Source organism: Saccopteryx leptura, chromosome 12 (assembly GCF_036850995.1).
Source record: "Saccopteryx leptura isolate mSacLep1 chromosome 12, mSacLep1_pri_phased_curated, whole genome shotgun sequence".
Classification (NCBI taxonomy): Eukaryota; Metazoa; Chordata; class Mammalia; order Chiroptera; family Emballonuridae; genus Saccopteryx; species Saccopteryx leptura.
The window spans coordinates 11,765,893-11,786,051 of NC_089514.1; the positions used below are offsets into that span (position 1 = coordinate 11,765,893).

At 45.4% G+C, this 20,159-nt stretch overlaps 1 protein-coding gene across 2 annotated transcripts in view; it reads right to left on the bottom strand.

The window, feature by feature from the left end:
* WIPF3 (WAS/WASL interacting protein family member 3) overlaps nucleotides 1-13,864 on the bottom strand; it is a 74,938-nt gene extending 61,074 nt beyond the window's left edge. For both annotated transcript variants that reach the window (XM_066354182.1, XM_066354181.1), the window contains exon 1: nucleotides 13,598-13,864. The gene's annotated coding sequence lies outside the window, so the exon portion shown is untranslated. The remainder of the gene's footprint in view (nucleotides 1-13,597) is intronic.
* Nucleotides 13,865-20,159: the final 6,295 nt, after the last annotated feature.

Here is a 20,159-nt window from a genome sequence, read left to right on the forward strand (position 1 = left end):
AACAAGGACCTCACCCCCGGGTGACCTTTCTCTCCCTCGCATAGCTGGTCCTGTGATTCTGGCCCTCCCTGGTCCTTCCTTCCCTGGCATGTTGCTAGTCAGCCAGTGAGACCCCCCCCCCCCCTTAGAGGGGTAACAAACAAGGGTGCTGGAGAAAAGCCCTTAAGTATTAAGCTCCCAAGACTGAGAGATTCTGACCCTCATCAAATACAAATAGGCCTCAGTTGTGTTTCAGCTCCAGGCCCAGAAAAGTAGCAAAACCAGGCAGATGATGTCATGGCTGACCTCAGGAGCAACTTCATTGACTAATGACCGCTGCACTGGTGCCAACCAATCATTAGAGACCATGCCTCTGGTCGACGTTTGATCTACTGCACCACCATGGGTCACGTGGTGAGACCATGACTCTGAAATGACACATTTGCACAGCTGATCAATGTTCCATTGTGATCCTCCCCTGAAATCCCCTGCCTTTGGAGAGCAGAGAAAAGCCTTTTAGACAAGGAACCCAACGTGGCTTTAAGGAGATGCCTGCGCCTCCCCCACACCTTCCCCCACGTGCAATTTCCTTGCCTCTCTCCTTCTCCCAAGTTCCAAGCCCTCCCCTCTTGACTCTGTAACTTGTTTACTGAGCCCATTTCTTCTACAGCTCACTTCTTTTACCCCTGTGACTTTCTAAATAAGTTTTCTTTTACAGTTTGTGTCTTGTCTCTGAATTCTTTCTTACCCAGAACTCAAATACTGAGGTTGCTGACCTGAGGTCTAATCGCCAGTAACACTGGTGCTGCCTCGTTGCCAACAAAACTAATAAATCTAAAAGCTTCTTCTTTGAAAAACAGAAAAGAGTTATCTAAGTAATTATCTAACCTAATCAAAAATGAGGAAGAGAGAAAGAGAAAGCATAATGTACAAAATAATGGGAAAATAATGGCAGATATAGAAGACATGAAAAGTCTTTGCTCAAATCTAAGCAAAGAAATCACAAACCAGATTGAAATAGACAACCTTCTAGGAAAATAGGAGTTATTAAATTGGCCAAGACAAGAGAGAAATCTAAACAGAAGAAATAGCACGAGTTGTCAAAGATCCAGTCCTAAGCAGCCTGAGGTCCAGATTTCAGGCTGCATTCTACCTAATCTCTCAGGAGCAGCTAACTGCTGCTGTTACCTTGTAGCATTCAGACCCAAACTGGAGAAAGACACAACCAACAAAAGAAAACTACTTACTGACCTCATTGGTGACTACAGAGGAAAAAAATAAGCGCAAGTAAATAGAACTCAGCAACACGTTAAAAATATTATCTGTTAACTGGGTAGGGATTAAATACAAGGATGTTTCAATGCTAGAAAATTTACCGATTGAATTCACTGTATTGTGAGCACAAAAGAAAAAAAAAATTATATGATCCTTTCCTGGCTGCCCCCAAGTATTCATAACATAACTCAAAATATGGTAAATATGGAAAAAATAAATAAATTCCAATTAAAGTCAGGTACAAGACAAGAGAGCCCACCATGGCCATGACTACTTATCATTATCTCAGAGGTGGCGGTCATTTCAATTAGACAAGACCAAGAGATGAAATATACGATAATTGGAAAGGAGGTCCAATGATCATTTTTTTCAAGGTGATATGACCATGCACATGGAAAACCTGAAAGAATCAATAGAAAAGCTATTTCATCGAATAAGAGAATTTGAAAAGGTGGTTCTCCCAAACCAATGAACAAAATCCAAGTACTCCTGCACACAAACAAGCACTGTTGGAAAATATTATGATGAACCGATTGTGTTTACAGTAGCAAGTTGAATGCTATCTGAGCCTAAATTTAACAAAATATGAAGACATGAAAAACTTTTGAAACATTACTGAGAAACAGTGAAAACACTGAAAAACTATATTCTATTCTTGGTTAGGACAACTAAACATCATACAAAAACTCATTTTTTCTATATTTATAAATGTAATGTAATCACATGAAAATAACCTTTTTTTTTTTTTTTAGAACTAGGTAAGCTGATTCTAAAGTTCACATAGAGAACTAAAATCCCTGGATAATAAGTAAATTATAAAGCCACATTTCTTTAATAAATTTTGGTTCTGGTATATAAAGAAATAGTGAAGTAAATGGAAGTGAGAGTCTAGAAGTATACCTAATTTCTGGAAAATCTGGCTATAAGAATAAGAAAGATGCTGCATATAAGTGGGGGAAAAGATGAGTTTTTAATTAAAATTATTGAGAAAATTGCATAGCAATTTGGGGTAAAAGAACTGTGTAACGATCTCATGCCTTACATTAAAATACATTCCAAAGGGATAAATATTTTAATTTTGTAATAAAGAAAGTTAGAATCATACAAGAACAAAATACAGGAGAATTAAAAAAAATTCTCCAAGTCAGAAAGGCCTGTCTAAAAGCTCTAAAAGAAAAAGTTTCTGCAAAATAAGTACATGGACACAAATATAAAGTCACAGTAAACAAAATCAGAAGTCCATAAACTGGAGGAAAAAAAAATACATTTACACAAAATAGTCCCATCACAAACTGGGAGGGAAATTACAGTAAAATAAAAATCACAGTGAAATGGCCAGTTTCCTTTATTTCTTGTGTAAGGTGTTTCTACAAACCCATAATAAAGATCAACAGCACAACAGAAAAATGAACGGGCCAAACAGTTCACAGATGATGAAATACAAGTGGTATTTCAACACACTGCAAGACGCTCAACCTTATTCCTAATGAGACAGTGCAAGTCATAACCACACTAAGATAGCAGTTTTCACCTGTATTGGCTACGATCAAGCGTTTGGTAGAGGCAGTGTTGGAGAGAGTGAAGGGGACTGGACTCTCATAGTTCTTGGTGGAAATCTAAATATTCTTTTCTGTAAAGGGCAGTGAGCCACTGTATCAAAAGTTGAAAATATGCTTTATAATTCCACAATGTATCTTAGTGATACACTTGTAAGAAGTAACGTGTATGTTGACATTCACTGCGGATTATTTTTAATAGCGAAAGGCTAGAAATAACCTATATACCCATCGACTAGGAACTGATGATTCAATTATGGTTCAGATCTTTTAACGGCATACCAGGTAGCTGTTAAAAAGAATGTGGCAGTCTTACATGTACCAACATAGAATGATATTAAGTGAAAAAAGCAGGCAGCAGGAAATGTATATATTAAAGAGTATGCCTTCATTTATGTCATATGTATATACCTATAAACATACCTATAATGTACATAAAAGCACATATGCACATACATGAATAAAAGAATGTATAACAAGGTGGTCTGAGAAAGGTAAACACAAATAAATAAAGAAAAACAAATTTGTCTGGACCATTTGGTCCAGAGCAGCTGCTGGGTCCATAAAGAACCGTGCTGAGGGTTGACCGAGGGCTTTGCTGGCCTGGCCCTGCACGCAGACTTCCAGGACAGCTAAAATCACCCCTCCGGCCACCCAGAAGTGTCAGAGGCGAATGAGCAAGCACGCTCAGAACATAGCCAAGAGTAGAATATAAGAATTCTCCTCAAACTCACCCATAGCTCCTAAGGTTTAGTTCTTCATTTAATACATGGTTAACATCCAGCGAGGAACAGTTTTATGGCACAGTTGTCCGTAGGCATGAATCATTTGTGTGTTGGTTCCAGCTGTAACTGATCCTCCTCATTCATTAAACGCAAGGACACAGGACAGCGTGGGGAGAGGGTGTGAGGCTCTGAAATAACAGCTGGTGACTTTCTTTCTCCAGCCACAAATACCGCACCCCTAGGTTCTGTGGACAGGGATCCTGACCCGTCTGTCTTAGGCAAATGTCATTTACGTGGGAAATGTCAAAATGACTACACTTTTGTATGGCTCACTTAAAGCTCCCTGAGCACAGAGAGACAACACCAGGCGTAAACCCAGATCCAGTTAGCTTCCGTCTAGAAGTCTGTAGGTGAATTTTTAAAATCTTAGGCAATAAACATTTGGGTGAAAAACGAAAACAAAACTCCTGCAAAACCTGTTCAAAGTGTGGGGAAAAATCATTCATTTTAAATTCCGGAAAAATGTTCGCCTACTTGTCTTATGTTAGGCAGTTATCTCACTTATTTCTGAAACTGCTTTATTTTTTTCTCGGATTTTCTGGAGAGCAGGGTGATTGGACTTCAGTGTTTCATTCAAAAGTCTAAAGGGGTGTTAGAATAAACAACAGCTTTAAGGGATACTAGAGATTTCACATCTATTTCTGTTATTAAATGGCCATACATAGTACACCCTTGGTCTGTTTTTCTTGGTTCTTCCATAAGAGGAAGAAATGTCCCCTGTTCTATTAGGGCAGTAATACTTCATGTCAGACATACAGCAAAGGAGCCAATGTCATTTTTACGATAAGCTTACTCTGTGGGTAGACATAACTGATGTTTTAACGCTGATGTTTGTGCTTGGGAGAATGCTTGTTAAACGGTTCACTAACAAAACAATAGTGCACCAAGAGAAGTACCTGCACTAGGAATTCTGATTGTTATTTACATAATCATTTTTCATCCTCTAAAACAACTCTGCACAACAGATGTTATCCCCACTTCACAGGGGAAGAAACAAAGGCTCAAAGATGCAAAGTAATCCACCCAAGATCAAATAGTTGGGACATCACAAAACCATATCTAACCTCAGTGGGTTGACCCCTAGCCTGTGCAGTTTCCACGACTCTACCCAGCCTCTGCCAAGGACAACAGACTGCATGGTCGATGCACTGGAGCAAATATTTATTGGGCTTCTTCTCTAAGTTAGACGCTATGCTAGCCACACAGTGAAACCAGAAACCTGAATCGCACTAATCAATGTATTTATATATTTGATGAATAAATAAATCTATAGACACATGGCTCTATCTACAAACGATAGTTTGTAATCTTATATATTGAAAGTTACTATGTACTGGACACTTTTAAAAAAAAAAAGGCAGAAAAGGTAAAAAAAAAGGAGTAGCAATAAAGCATATGGTATAGAAAAGGAGAGAATAAGTACCAATATATCAGTGATCACAATGACCGTAAACAGGTTATTAAACTATCTTGCTAAAAGAGTGATATTCAAACTGCTTTTACAAAACCAGCTGTATCTTTCTTTTTTATAAGACACACAGCTAAAACAAAAGAATGCTTAAAAACTCTGAAAGTAAAAGAATGGAAACAATATCCGAGATAGACACGAAAAAGTGGTGGAGAAGCCTCCTAGGTTTTGCTGGTGAAATGTCCAGGGCTCAGTTTCTTTGGAAAGGTTTGGAAGTTCCTCAAAATGTTAAACAGTTATTAGACTCAGCAATTCCACTCCAAGAAATGAAAACATATGCCCACACAGAAACTTATACACGAGTGTTTATAGTAGCATTGTTCAGAAGAGTCAAAATCTAAAAACAAATCCGTCAACTTATGAGCAATTATACAAACTGCAGTATGGCCATGTGATGAAATACTAGTCAGCCATAAAAAGGATGAAGTGCTGATACATGCTAGAACATGGATAAACCTCCCAAAACATTATGCTACATGAAAGGAGCCAGTCACAAAAAGCCACACAGTACATGATCCCATTTATATAAAATGGCCAGAATAGGTAAAAGCCATAGGAATAGAAGGTAGATTGGGGTTGTCAGGAATGGGGGAGGGTGGGAAGTGATTGCTAATGGATTTGTTTTTGGGGGTGATGAAAATGTTCTGGAATTGAATGATGGTGTGGTTGTGACTCTGAATATTCTAAAGACCACTAACTTGTGTACTTTATTTTTATTGAATTTATTGGGGTGACGTTGATTAACAAAATTATATAGGTTAAACTGTATACTTTAAAAGAGTGAATTTCAGGGTATGTGAATTATATCTTAAGTGAAGCTGTTATTTAAAAGAAAACAAAACTGGTACAGCATGATTAATACCCGGCAAGACAGAATTCAGGACAAAAAATATGAATAGAAATATAAAATACTTTGGACACATGCATAAAAACATACTTCATTGCTTTCATGGCTTATGCACAAGTAAAAAGCACAGGAAACCTCTGAGCCGGACCTTCCGTGATTGGAGGAAGTGAGGGAAGGAGCGAAGCTTGCCGCGTGCGTGTGGCAGCCGAGGACAGTGAGCGTGAGCTCACAGAGCCAGGTTGTCGAGTTTGAGCTTTGTTTTATAGGCTTCTAAAGAAATGAAAGATGTTAGACATTCCTGTTTTAAAAAACAGCACCGTGGGGGCCATGCATGGAAAATGAATTGTAGGGAGAGGCAGCAGCAAATAGGTAGAACCATCCACGTGATAGAAGATGGCTATTCCTCTGAATTAGAATAGGCAATGGGGAATATTGCCAAGGGGAATATTCGTTTGGATGTCTGGGGTAGGGGAGGAGGAAGAGCCCAGGATGATCCCTGTCTCCTTGCCAAGACAATCTAGTGTGAAACAAAGAAGACAGGTGACAGTAGGTGGGGGGGATCTTGGGGGATCTGAACGGGCAGGGAAAAGCGAGTTTAATTTGAAGCATAGGAGGTGCTTTGTGCAAATGGAAATTTAGATCTGAAGTGGAGAAAAGCAGGGCTGGTGATAGTGATTTAGGATCTTTACATTAGGCAGTTGAGTGTGTTTCATTCTCTAACGTTAACTGTATGAAGAAACGGGGAAGTATCACATTTGAAATTACCGGGCCATCTTCTGCACTTTCTAATGAAGTCAGGGACATGGCCGATACCGGAAGTAAGTCAGGTGGCTGACACTGCTGGTTGCCTACTCAGGAAACGTTCCACCCTCTTCCTCAGAGAGACCCTAATTTGAGAGGAGGAAGGGGTAGCATTTGCAATTTGCTCAGCTGGAAATACTTGATTTCTCAGACTGTCATATATTTAGTGTAACCCTGTGACACCATTCTGGCCAATGAGCTATAGGTGGAAGTCCCTAAACAGGGCATCACTTGCTGAATAAAACAGCAAAACCTCCCTAATAGGAGGGCCCTCACTCTTTGGCTATTTACACTTTCCTTTTCTTCCTGCCTGTACCATGGATGTAAGCCCAGAGACGCAGCAGCCATTCTGTGGCCACGACGCAACCTACAGACGAAGATGATGAATAGAGGCCGATTCTCTGACAACCTTGTTTGAGATCCTGCATCGGTCCTGGACTGCCAGGAGTCCAATTCCACAAAACAAATAAACCTATATTCGTTGCAAGCCAGATTCTGATGTGTGAGGTTTTTTTTTGCTTTGGCCACTGAATGCAATCCTGATACAAGTCATATACATATATATACACACACATATATACAACATATTCAAATTTTCAGTATGTATATATACTAAAAATGACCATTATCTCAATTACTAAATAAAGAACACAATATTATTTATTCTTACTACCAAGAAGTGCCGAGAGTAATAAGGGGGCTTAAGAGATGGTAGAAAGCACTGGAGTTTTCTTAACAGTGTGATAAAATTTCAGCTAAAGGGAGATTGGGGGACTATCAGTAATAAGAAAATTCACTGATGCACACTCATCTGCTAATGAGTATATGGGCATGATGACACCCTTCAGACTTTGTCTGCATCAGGTAATCTGATCTGCCTCATTTCAATGGCTTCAGCCAGAACAAATGTTCTTAAAATGGAACTGTTCACCTGACTCTCACAAGAATGATCATCTTTGGAAAAAGAATCCTTCTCCTCTCCCAGGCACGCAGTAAAATGGGAAGGAGCACGTCCCTGAGCCCCGGGCCTCTGGCCCCTCACAGAGGCGCTTTTACCGGACTGTGCTCTGGGGTCACGTCTCCGGAACAAGTCAGGAACATTTTCTAGGAAACACTTCTCGTTGCCTTCTTCTACAAAGCTTCCATTGTCTCCACGGCAGGGACCATGTTAAAGACTTCGATCTCTATGGCAACAGCAGTGACGACTTTGAAGACCCATCAGGAGCAAGTTATCCCAGTTTTCGGAACCAGGAAAAGCTGGGTAACTAATCTGGTTTTAATCCCCCGCTCACTGTGGATCCGGCAATGACTCGGTCTGTTCTCCTCTTTGTTTTGGCTACTGGGAAGTTCTGACATATTTTTATTTATTTATTTAATTTATTATTTATTTATTTTATTTATTTATTCATTTTAGAGAGGATGGGGGGAGATAGAGAGAGAGAGAGAAAGGGGAGGAGCAGGAAGCATCAACTCCCATATGTGCCTTGACCAGGCAAGCCCAGGGTTTCGAACCGGCGACCTCAGCATTTCCAGGTCGACGCTTTATCCACTGCGCCACCACAGGTCAGGCCTCTGACAAATTTTTAATCCCATCTCCTGAAACTACATTACACCTTCTAGTAAACTCATCTGCAGAAACTACCTACACATTATGATATATTCTTGTTCTCTAAAATAGCTCTGGTTTTATCTCATTTTTTCAGTCTGTGTGTTCTCTTTACTCCAGTTTCATTAACAATAAATTTTACGTTGTTTACTACCTACTTTCGTACGCTCCTGAAATGTTTCATGGAACAGGAAACATTTAAGGCAAATAAGTTTTAAAAGCATCACATATTAATAATAAAAAGTAATCGCTAATCAGACGTTGCTATGAATGAGACATTGTTGCAGTACTGGACCTATTTTAATTTATTTGCCTTAACCATGAGATAAGTACCATTATGACGATGTCCATTTTACAGATGGGAAGATGGAATCACAGTGCAGTTAAGTAATTTGTTCAAACACATACGACAAATACGTGATGAAGCAAAATTCAAACCCAGGTATTCTGAATTATATAAGTCATACAAAAGAAGAAATAATAATATTTAATTCCTAAAAAAAAGTAGAGGCCTTCTGATTTTATAGGCCGAGCTTAACATTTTTCTTTTTTTTTTTTTTCTTTTTTTTTTGTATTTTTCTGAAGCTGGAAACGGGGAGAGACAGACAAACTCCCGCATGCGCCCGACCGGGATCCACCCGGCACACCCACCAGGGGCGCCGCTCTACTCACCAGGGGGTGATGTTCTGCCCCTCCGGGGTGTCGCTGTGCCGCTACCAGAGCCACTCTAGCGCCTGGGGCAGAGGCCAAGGAGCCATCCCCAGCGCCCGGGCCATCTTTGCTCCAATGGAGCCTTGGCTGCGGGAGGGGAAGAGAGAGACAGAGAGGAAGGAGGGGGTGGGGGTGGAGAAGCAGATAGGCGCTTCCAGAATGGGCGCTTCTCCTATGTGCCCTGGCCGGGAATCGAACCCGGGTCCCTGCACGCCAGGCCGATGCTCTACCGCTGAGCCAACCGGCCAGGGCAACATTTTTTTTTTTTAATTTAAAGGAGATATCTAGGGATAGGGCAAAACAGGACAAAAAAAAAAAAAAGAAAAAAAAATAGAAAAACTCACGGACACAGATAACAGTGTGGCGATTGTCGGAGGGGGTGAGGTGGAGCGAGGTATGGGGGGTAAATGGTGATAAACAAAGACTTGAGTTGGGAGGTGAACACACAATGCAGTGTAAAAAGATGTGTTGTAGAACCGGACACCTGAAACTTGTATAATTATGTTAACCAGTGTCACCCCAATAAAATTCAATTAAAAAAAAATCAGAGAGATAACTATTATACCTCTTGTCCATACAATGATGCCTGATGACCGATGTCAACAGAAGGGAATGAGACAGTAAAATTCGAAAGGACAGATAATCCAAAAATAATTTGCTTTTGATTTTGGATCATAAAGATATTCACTCACTTCCTCACTCAATCATTCGGTACCCGTCCTGGCCAGATGTGGTGCAGGTGCTGGGCGCAGATATTCACTCACTTCCTCACTCAATCATTCGGTACCTGCACTGGCCAGATGTGGTGCAGGTGCTGGGCGCAGATATTCACTCACTTCCTCACTCAGTCATTCGGGACCCGTCCTGGCCAGATGTGGTGCAGGTGCTGGGCGTAGAGATGATGTGGACCCGGTGCCTGCGCTCCAGGGGCTCAGGTGCAGTAAGGGCAAGTCAGGCAGGCAAAGGGCACCTTGGGGTCCTGGGTGGGCTGAGGGCAGACCAGAGCAGGGTGTGACATGATCATTCTGAGAGCAGTTTGGCTCTTGGCCTCTGTGTCCCCCGACTGATAATGAGAATGAGAAGAATCAGCTCCCTGATGAGGCCGTTTTGATGATGTCACACACAGGAAGCTCTTAGCCTAGCCCAGCACACTCAGCGTTCAGGACCTGTGAGCCTTTCGCTCTTAAGGCACAGTGGGTGGCAACCTGGGCGCTCTGCTCTGACACACGTGTACACTCACATGCAGATATGTCCTCAGAAAGGCAAGAACAGAGGCTGGCTCTTGCCTCTTCCTACTTCCTCCCAGGAGCTTACTGTCCACAGGCAGGCCTGGCACCCACTTCTGGAGGCCATCATCTCAAAATCAGTGTCTTGCTAGAGCACATCGCCCACACAGGATGACGATTCCTTCCACATGCACTTGGAAACCCTCCTCCACAGCGCCTGGCCCCCATGATGCACGCCGGGCACCTCTGCCACATTGGCTCCGCGCCACTGTACCTCCCTGGCACGTCAACACTGCAGCGCACGACGCGGTTCCCTGGCCATGTAACGGGTCAGGTTTCCTCTTGAACAGGTCTAAGGAAAGACCCAACTAGAATTGCAAAGGGGAGTTTCAAGTGTGCTACCGGCTGAAGCCATGGAGAAAGCATATATGTACTATACTTGTTCTGCATCAGCCGGGAACCCTGCGTCTCTTCGGTTTCGTGCAGTGGCAGAATAAAAAGAAATTAATCATGGTCTCACCAGCCCTAACTCATGTGGAAGCGCTCCCCAGCCAAGTTTGTTTTGTCATGCTATCAGCAAAGTCAGTCAAACATTACGGTTCCTTTCTAAATATTCCAGCAGCCAGATGGCTGGCGGGGATGCTGCTGTGACAAGGCAAAAATCTCCTAAAGATAACTTGGTGATGCATCATCATGCTTGATGGCACTCGGCGGAGCGGCTTCACCCAGAGAGACCTCTTCAGTTGCCCCACTTCATCCGGGTACTTCAAACCAAAACATTATCCCAAGAAGACAAACATTCAACTCTGCAATAGGAAACTGGCTGGTACAATAAACACGTTCAGCCTCCATAGGCTCTGAATTGTAGGCAGAATTAGAAACTTGCTCGATGCCCACACAGTAGGTAGGACACATCTCTCAAGATTTCCCTCTAGATAGTATATCACTGTACCCTGAAGTTTCAAATATTTCTGCAGCAAATTTCATGGATATTTATAACAATGTTTGCTAGAAAACAAATGTCCTTCCTTCTGCCGAGTTACTTTCGTAGTTATTTTTTTAACTGAAGTGTTAGTGAACATATTGTGATAAATTCTAGAATGGAGGAAACTTGACTGACTGTTCCTCCCTGGTGAAAATTCTACAGGGTTTCTTCTAGAGTTCATTACACTTTGGTTTCTCAGAGCTTTTCCAGGTTACATTCTGTGTGTGTGGCTGTAAAATCACAACTTGTACCGTATGCTTTCTGAATAATAAATCTCCTAAAACGAGCGTTGCCAGGATGGGGCAGCTGGCTCTCTCCTGTTCCTAAAACTGTCTGTTCTTAGACACACACTGCCTCCATCCCTTCTGCTGCTGGCTCACTGCAGTCTGTGCGATAGCATCTCACACTCACAATTATATGCAAACAACAGACTCCTGGAAAGGAATGAAAAGGAGACATGGCAGGGAGCCAGCCTTCAACTCCCTGTCACCCTGGTGGCTCTGCCATGGCTCAGGTGGCTGAAATAGCCTGGGTGGGGATGTATGCGTAGAATTGGACGTCTGTGTGCCCAGGTTCTTAACTCTGCCTCCTCTGAGTAAAACATTTCACCTTGGGACCTTTTATTTTCTCATCCATAACTAAAGGCACAGCAACAGCCTTTACTTAGGTGTGTAAGGCACAGCATCGTATGAGGTCAAGTCCCCTGCAGTGTATATTTCATTTCCTGTAATCCTCCAAAGTTCTTTTGCTCCCCTGTCCTTTTATTCGCCCCCCCCCCATTTGGTTTCTGTGGTTTTTAAATGCATCTCTAAAATGCATTGGCCAGAATGCTGCACGCATCTGTGTGCCACCACAGTGAGCAGACTTCAGCATTACATTTGTATTTACCGTTTTACTGAGGTAAAACTTGCCTAGGTCAAGTGCACAAATCTCAAGGGAGTAACTTCATCAATTTCGATAGGCGTACACCTGTCTAACCACTACTTCAGGGGGAGCGGGAGCTTTTCCAGCACCCCGGAAGCCTCCCTCACACCCTGTCCAGGTCATTACCAGGCCTGAAGGCAACCCCTCTTCCAACCACTACTGCCACCAGTAGCTTCGTCTAAAGTAAAATTTAAAAAAATTCAGGGACGGCTGGAGTCCAAGTGATAATAACCGCTATTGTACAAAAAAAAAGTATTTCCAATCTTCCCTCTGTGGAGATGAAAGATTCTGGAAAGAAGAGAGAGGCACGAACTTTCTAAATCACACAAGTCACGTCGAACAAGGCCCTCATTTTGCAGCCAAAGACCCAAAGCTCAGGGAGACCGTGGCAGCCCCACTTGTTGCTACAGAGTAACTTTCCTTCCAAACACAGCCGGTCACAGACAGCCCCGGCGGGACGCTGCCGCTGAGGCCCAGCGCTGCGGGGACAGCGCTCCTCGGTTTCTCCTCGCAAAATTTTTTTCCAGGAAGCAACGTACACTTGGTCCCCATGTCACCCCCGCGCCCGCCACACGCATCCCCACGCGGCTGGCACGCACGTTCAGAAGGCGCTGTCCCTGCGAGCCAGTGCCTGCCTGCCCACGGGGACAAGGCTGGGCTCCCTCCGGATCCACCACGGGATCCGCAGAGCCCCTCCCCCAAGCCTGCGACCCCTGCTGCCTGCGGGATGTATTGGGGGAGTGAGTGGGGACAGTCTCTGCCACTTCCTCCCTGACTCCTCCGAATGACTTTAGAGCCCAGTCGTGGCCAGATCTAAATCTCCGGAGCCCTGGGAGGGGAGTCCCGAAACCTGCGCTCCGGGTCCAGCGCGGCCACCACGAGCTGTGTGACCTTGGGCAAGTCACTGCACCTCTCCAGGCCGGCTTCCTCATGGGGGGGCTGCTTCTGTATCCCCAAAGCCGCTTCCAGTTCTGAGATCTCCTAGTTCTTCTTTACTCCGCCCCGGCTCTTCCCGCGACCTCCCCCGTCTCAGCGAGACCCCAGCCTTTTGTTCTGGGGGTGAAGCGGGGCAGGGAGCGCGGGAGAGCTCCGGAAGGAGCCAGGCTGGGCGGCCTTGCGCTCGGCGCCGCTCGCTGGGGAGCGGGCCGGGAAGTCACCAGGCAGCCCCGCGGTGACCTCCTTCCTCCCTCGATCCCCTGACCGCCGGGCCCGGGAGGCACCGCGCCGCGGGCAGCGAGCAGCGGGGGGCCGGCTCTAGGGCAGCGCGACGCCCCGACGACCGCCCCGGTGAAGGTCCCGTGGACACGGGCACGCGCGCAACATCCCTGTCCCCATCGGGGGTCACTCCGCCTCGGGACGGGCCCCAGCGGCCGCCGCGACAGCGCGCGTCCCCACCCTCAGTCCCGGACCCGGACACGCGCACGGAGCCGCTACCTGCCGCTGGCCGCGCCGGGCCGGGCTGCGCTCGGGCTCGGGCCGACGTCCCCGCCGCCGCCGCCGCCTCCGGGCTCCGGGCTCCGGGCTCCGTCCCGCAGCGCCCGCGCTCCAGGCGGCTCCGCTGCGGCCGCGCTGCGCTCCGTGCCGCTCGCGGTTCTCCCTGCTCGCTCCCCGGCCGCCGGCTCTGGTGCTGCCGGGACGCGGAGGCGGGGCCGTCGCCCCCACCTGCTCCGCGGGCTCCTGCCCGGGAGCCGCCGCCCCGGAGCTCCTGCCAGGGACGCGGCGCGGCGGGCGGGGTCGATCGGGACCAGGGGGGCGGGTCCCGGCCCTGGGGCGCGCCTGTCCCCGACAGAGTCCCAAGTCTGAGCTGCGGAGAGAGTGCAGCCTGGGGGAGGCTGTGGTGCGAGAGACACACGGCCCAGCACCGCCGCTCTGGGGACACTCCACTCCCGCAGGAGGCTGTGGTGCGAGAGACACATGGCCCAGCACCGCCGCTCTGGGCACACTCCACTCCCCCAGTTTATTGCAGAGTATTTTGAACCCTTCCTGTGTTCCAGGCGGTGTCATAACAGATGGGGACTAAAGAGAGGACAGAGGACGAAATCGCCTCTTTTCCTGGCAGAGTTCACCGTCTAGAAAGGGAAACCAACTAATGGGTAGCTACAGTCCCAGAAGTACAATCTCTTGGTGCGATACAGAACCAAGAAGGGGCAGTCGTAGAGGGCGCACCTGGTCCAGGCTTGGGGGAGGTCAGGGAAGGCTTCTCTAGGAGCTGATGTGTAAAGGACTGCAGGACGAGCATGAATCGTCCCAATGAAGGAGTGGCGTGGGAGAGGTCGGTTGTTCCCGATGGAGCTTAAGGGGAGAGGAAGCGGACTGAAAACTGAAATAAGTCCGAGAAGCAGGAAGTACTTAGTACGGCCAGAAAATCCCGGACACACTTTACGTTCAGGCCCCTTGGAGGATGCAGAAAGTTTGTGTCTGAGGCTGGATGTATTCCTTGGCACGGTGGTGGCTTGGTGAAGATTCCACATCGCCTGTGCCCTGGGCTTTCCTGCTAGTGGAGGCACAGCCAGGGGGATTCTTTCTTTCTTTTTTTTTTTTAGAGAGAGAGAGACAGAGAGAGAGAGAAGGGGGAGGAGCAGGAAGCATCAACTCCCATATGTGCCTTGACCAGGCAAGCCCAAGGTTTCGAACCGGCGACCTCAGTGTTCCAGGTCGACGCTTTATCCCACTGCGCCACCACAGGTCAGGCCAGCCAGGGGGATTCTTGTGGAGGGTTCACTCAGCCCTGCAAAGTCTGAGCCTCTGCTATGAGCCTGGCACTCTGCACGGCCCTCACAGCTTGCTGGTGAGAAGGCAGCGACTGGCTGGAGCAGAGGTTTGTGGGAAGTGCATGGGAACACAGGCAAGGGAGCCGTTAATGCCAGCAGGGAGGATCTCACATGTGCGTTTCAACCTGTTTACAGGTTCAGATTCTGTAGCTGCTGCTGTTGAATATGTCCCCGATGCAGCCCTTAGCTGTTTTCTTCACCACTCAGGTTCATAGCCTGACCATGTGTAGGTTATATTTACAGCAAGGATAGCTAACTCACTCCTGATGTCCCTTTTACTCCCGTGTTGTCAAGAACATGGGTTTCTGTTTGGTGCAGGAGAAGAAGGGCCTATGTGTAGCCAGTGGAAGCTGATGAGGCACATGCTTCCCCCCTCTTTCTTCTATGCTCCTCCTGCCTTGCCTCCTTTACCACCACAGATGATGGGCATGAAATCTGAAAGACTGTGCTCGACCTAAGTTTCATAAATGATTTTGCACAGGTGATCACTGCTTAAAAAACAAACAATTCTCCTCCCCCTCAATTATCACACTCTCTCCTTCTCTGCATCCCTACTGCTCATTCTTTTTTTTTTATTATTTTTTTTATTTTTTTTTATTTTTTACAGAGGCAGAGATAGACAGGGACAGACAGACAGGAACGGAGAGAGATGAGAAGCATCAATCATCAGTTTCTCGTTGCACGTTGCGACTTCTTAGTTGTTCATTGATTGCTCTCTCACACGTGCCTTGACCGTGTGCCTTCTGCAGACCGAGTAACCCCCTGCTGGAGCCAGCGACCCTGGGTCCAAGCTGGTGAGCTCTTTGCTCAAGCCAGATGAGCCCGCGCTCAAGCTGGCGACCTCGGGGTCTCGAACCTGGGTCCTTCCACATCCCAGTCCGACGCTCCATCCACTGCGCCACCACCTGGTCAGGCCCTACTGCTCATTCTTATGAAATACACAACTATTCGTATTCTAATATAAAAAGGAAGAAAAGATAATATGGCAGAAGAGGGGGTCTTTCCATGAGCCCAAAGAATTTTTATCAAGTCTTCTGCTGAGGGGCCCAAGTAGGAGCTAGTTGAATAGAGAGGTTGTTATCTTAAGGGACAAAATGCTAAGGTTCAGAAAGGCTGGGGAAATGATGAGTGAGGAAACTATTTGGAAAGTGGGGAATCTGGGGCCGTAAACTTCAGGTGCCTAATGACTCATATGCAGGTGAAATAGCTCTGCCATTGGTGTCTTGTTGCTATGGTCAATAGGGGGAGATACATTCCTACCTAGCTTCATTAAGAAGTATATAACTGCAGAATAACACCATTCTAGGTGGATGACACTGTTTAGTGGCAGACACCGTGGGTCACCTTCCCAACAGCCAGCCATTCTTCCTATCCTTTCTATTAACAGAACCAAGGAATGTGATTGGTCTAAGACTACCAAGGCAATCCCGTTTCTGACTTCCCAGCCTTTCTTGCAGCTAAGGAAGTCATTGGCCCATTGAAAGAGGGAATAGGCTGGGGGTTTCTGAGGAATCTTTTGCTGCCTCTGCCCTTTCATTTCCCAAGTTCTTCCTGCCTTGAATGCAAATGAGATGCCTAGTGATCCTGCAATCAGATTACAACCAAGAGACAGTGAACACGAGGCCAAAAAGCCAATAGAAACAAGATGACAGAATAGAAAATAGAGTCAGCATGGTTCTGCTGGGCACTCAAACCAAAGCCAGCGACAGCCCACCTCAGAATTTTTTGTTATGTGAGAAAAACAGCCCCTGTGTTTTTAAGCCACGGAGACTGGGTTTTCTGTGCCTTGTTGCCAAATATATCCTAACTGGTCCAGTGACTAATAAAGGGCAAACATCTCCCACTGCTCACCAAATACCTGCATAGCTCACCTTTCACACCTCCTACTTATGCACATGTATTTATATTTGCTGTGACCTATTGCGTTCTTTAGGGAAAAGGCACTACAAAATTTTAAATGTTTTATATATGTATCCATATTCATTCCTCAAGTACTTACAGAGTAGCTATTAGATGGTGATAATGTACTGTTCTGGGGATGCAGAATTGAATTCACAGCCCTGCCCCCAGAGAGCTAACAACTTGTTAGAGGGCACAAGCTTGTAAATAGAGTATCACAGCTCCATGCGAGAGAGGAGTTGGTCCTGGATAGCGAGGGAATGCAGGAGAGGAAATAGTGACCTCTGTCTGGTGTGGGGAAGGAGACAATGGTAATCCCCGAGCTGGGCTTCCAGGGCTGAACTGGAGTTTCCCTGGTCAGAAACCAGGCAGGGTGGAACATTGCAGGGGGGAGAAAGCCCGAAAGGCCATGGTGAATTGTACCCTTAGCACAGTTAAAAGAGTCAGTATTATATTATGTAAATCTTATAACAACAAAAATATACAACCTTCTAAATAAATAACAAAGTACTATTAAAAAACCTTGAGTTTAGAGACAAAAGATGTAGATTCAAGCTGTCATGGACTAGCGGCGTCCCCTTCACTATTTCAGTAGTTTGTTACAGCCTTAAAATCTTAATTCTTTCATCTTCAGAACAGATGCAATAATTTCTGCTATGCCTCAGAGTCATTATTGGTGAATTCTATGAAATTCATAAAATTGAAAGCACTTAGTTTTACTAATAAAGGTCCTAGAAATGTAGGCAACTTGACTGTACCATACTTTAAACTAAAATCTGCACTTACTGGAAACACCAACTAAAAGACAATTGTTATTTAAAATGAGAAATGTTACTGATAACTGTTCTCAACTTGACAAAAATCCTCATGCTATTTCAGGGTATTTCCCTTTATCCACAAAAGAGCCACCTCCTTTTGCACTGTGGGTAAAAGGGACAGTCAATGTAGTGTGGGGAGAAGAGGGTGATGTACCTCCTGAGACCTGTCCTCACTTCTATCCAGGGCTGCCACATTGCTAAGATTAGTTTTCTCCACCTGGCTTTTTCTTGACTCTTCTGTAACCAATGTGGCCCTTTAACCACAAGGCAAAGTGCTTTCAGCTTCTTTGTTGAGGTTATTATTATCATTAGAGTGATTACAGTTCACCAGGGGCTGTTTCTGGAGTTATCATAATGATCATCTTAATAACCTAGGGTTTGGTCACCATATTTGAGATGATGAAATGAAAGCTTAGAAGTTAATAAGCTGGTGAAGGTCTCAAGGCTGGTAAGGAGTAAACTGTGAATGGACGTAAACGCCACGGCACCTGGGTCTCATCTCACTGCCAGCACGGTGCCTGGTGCAGAGCATGTGGGTTGAAAGCACAACTTAGATGACTCATTATCATCCCAGCTAAATTGTGTCCAGTGCAGCCTCCACCCTGGTAAGAGCTATCATGCCATACTGGAAGCCTTAAAAATGGAATTTGCCTGTCATCTGTCTTATTTGTTTCAATTCATGGTGAGGAGCCACTGAGCCATGTCACCCGCAGGTGTTGTAAAGTACCAAAGGCTACAAAATTAATATTAATATTTTAGGAGGCTTGGAGAACATTTTATTAATTTGGGTTAAGGTGTGCAGAGAAATTGTGAGAAATAGTCTCTGTGCTGTGTGATTGGCATAATCAGGATGGCCCTTGGCATTGTATTGTAAATGCAAAGGGGAGGAAAACATGGATTCCCAGACATTCCACCAATGCCTGTGGGGAAAAGGGTGAATGGCTAGCCAGGTGCAGGAAGAGAAAAGCCAAAATAAACCTTTCCTTATAGCAATGAGCCATTTGCAGGCATTTGTCCCCACTGAAACTACCTCTCCTATGTAAATACGTGTGTGACTCTGGACAGAGAGATAGCAGATAAACACTAGATAATAAAGGAAAGCCTTTAATATGTAAAGAGACATCTTTCTACCATTGTGTTGACTTGTAAATTTTGTTTTCTCCAAAATGATGTATGGTTTGCAAATTGAACATGGTCCTATCATGTTAAAGGACATATGACTATAACCAATAGCGGTAAGGGGCTCCTAATTGCAATTTTTGCTTCTGTACTTCCCACTTACAAAACTATAAAAACTAAGTAAAACAAAGGGTCGGCGCGCTCTCCGTCAGATTTCTGTTGGAGTTCCCGCCGCTTGGCCAAGCTAGACAATAAAGCTTTGATGTGTAAACGAAGGACCTTGCTCCTGTCTTCCATATTTCGGGTCCCTCCGAATTTGGATTAACAATGGTACTAACGCTCCCTGAGTCTCTCAAGCCAAAAACCTGGGTCATCCTAGCCTTCGCCCTGACTTCCGCCCACCATTGTCTGGTCCACCACAACACCCTATCCATTCTGCCTTCCGGACACCTCCTTTTCCTGGTTGTTCCCCATCGTTGCTGCTTCAGTTCAGGCCTGGTCTACTGCCATCATCTCCAAACGGGTGTGGCTGGCTCGTGTTCTACCCACTTCTCCCAACTGTTCCGTACTCTGCATCCATAAGTGATCTTCCCAGAGTGAAGACTGAATCATCTAACTCGCCTGCTTAAAATTCTTCAATTGGTCTCATTTGATCTCAAGATAAAACTTAAATAACTTTAAGCTTTGCCCCTCCCACACCATCTCCCACACCTCGTCTTCCTCTCCATGGCACACTGTGCTCCAGACACCCCAAAGGACTTGGAACCCTAAGCCATCTCCTGGTCTTAGAACACCTTTCTCTCCTTGTTACCTGGAGAACTCCTCATCCTTCGACACCAAGGCTCACTTCCTTTAGGCAAGCGTTCTAAGCCCTGAAGGAGATCAGGGGTCCCTCTTCTGAATATTTAACACCTTTACCCTCTGCTTGTAATGTAGCACTTAGTGCATGGTGGCACAGCAATGGGTTGATTTGCCAATACAGTAGTCTTCCCTTATCCATCATTTTCCTTTCTGTGTTTCAGTTACCCGTGGTCTACCACAGTCCCCCCCCAAAAAAAATAAAATAAAATGAAAAATCCAGAAATAAACGATCCATAAGTTTTAAATCGCAACTCATGTTCTGAGTACCTCCCTTCATCTCATCACATAGGCACTGGATCATCTCATATCATCACAAGAACAAGGGTGATCACAGTACAACGTGATATTTTCAGAGAGAAAGAGACACATTCACTAACTCTTATTACAGAATTTTTATCTTTTGCTCGTCTGTCCAGGAAAAATTTTGCTTAGAGGTGATAAAACAGGGAAAGTGGATGCTTTATATTTCCTCTTGGTGAGGATGGACTTCGGCTAACCCTGAACTCACGGGGCAGTTTGGAACAGAAT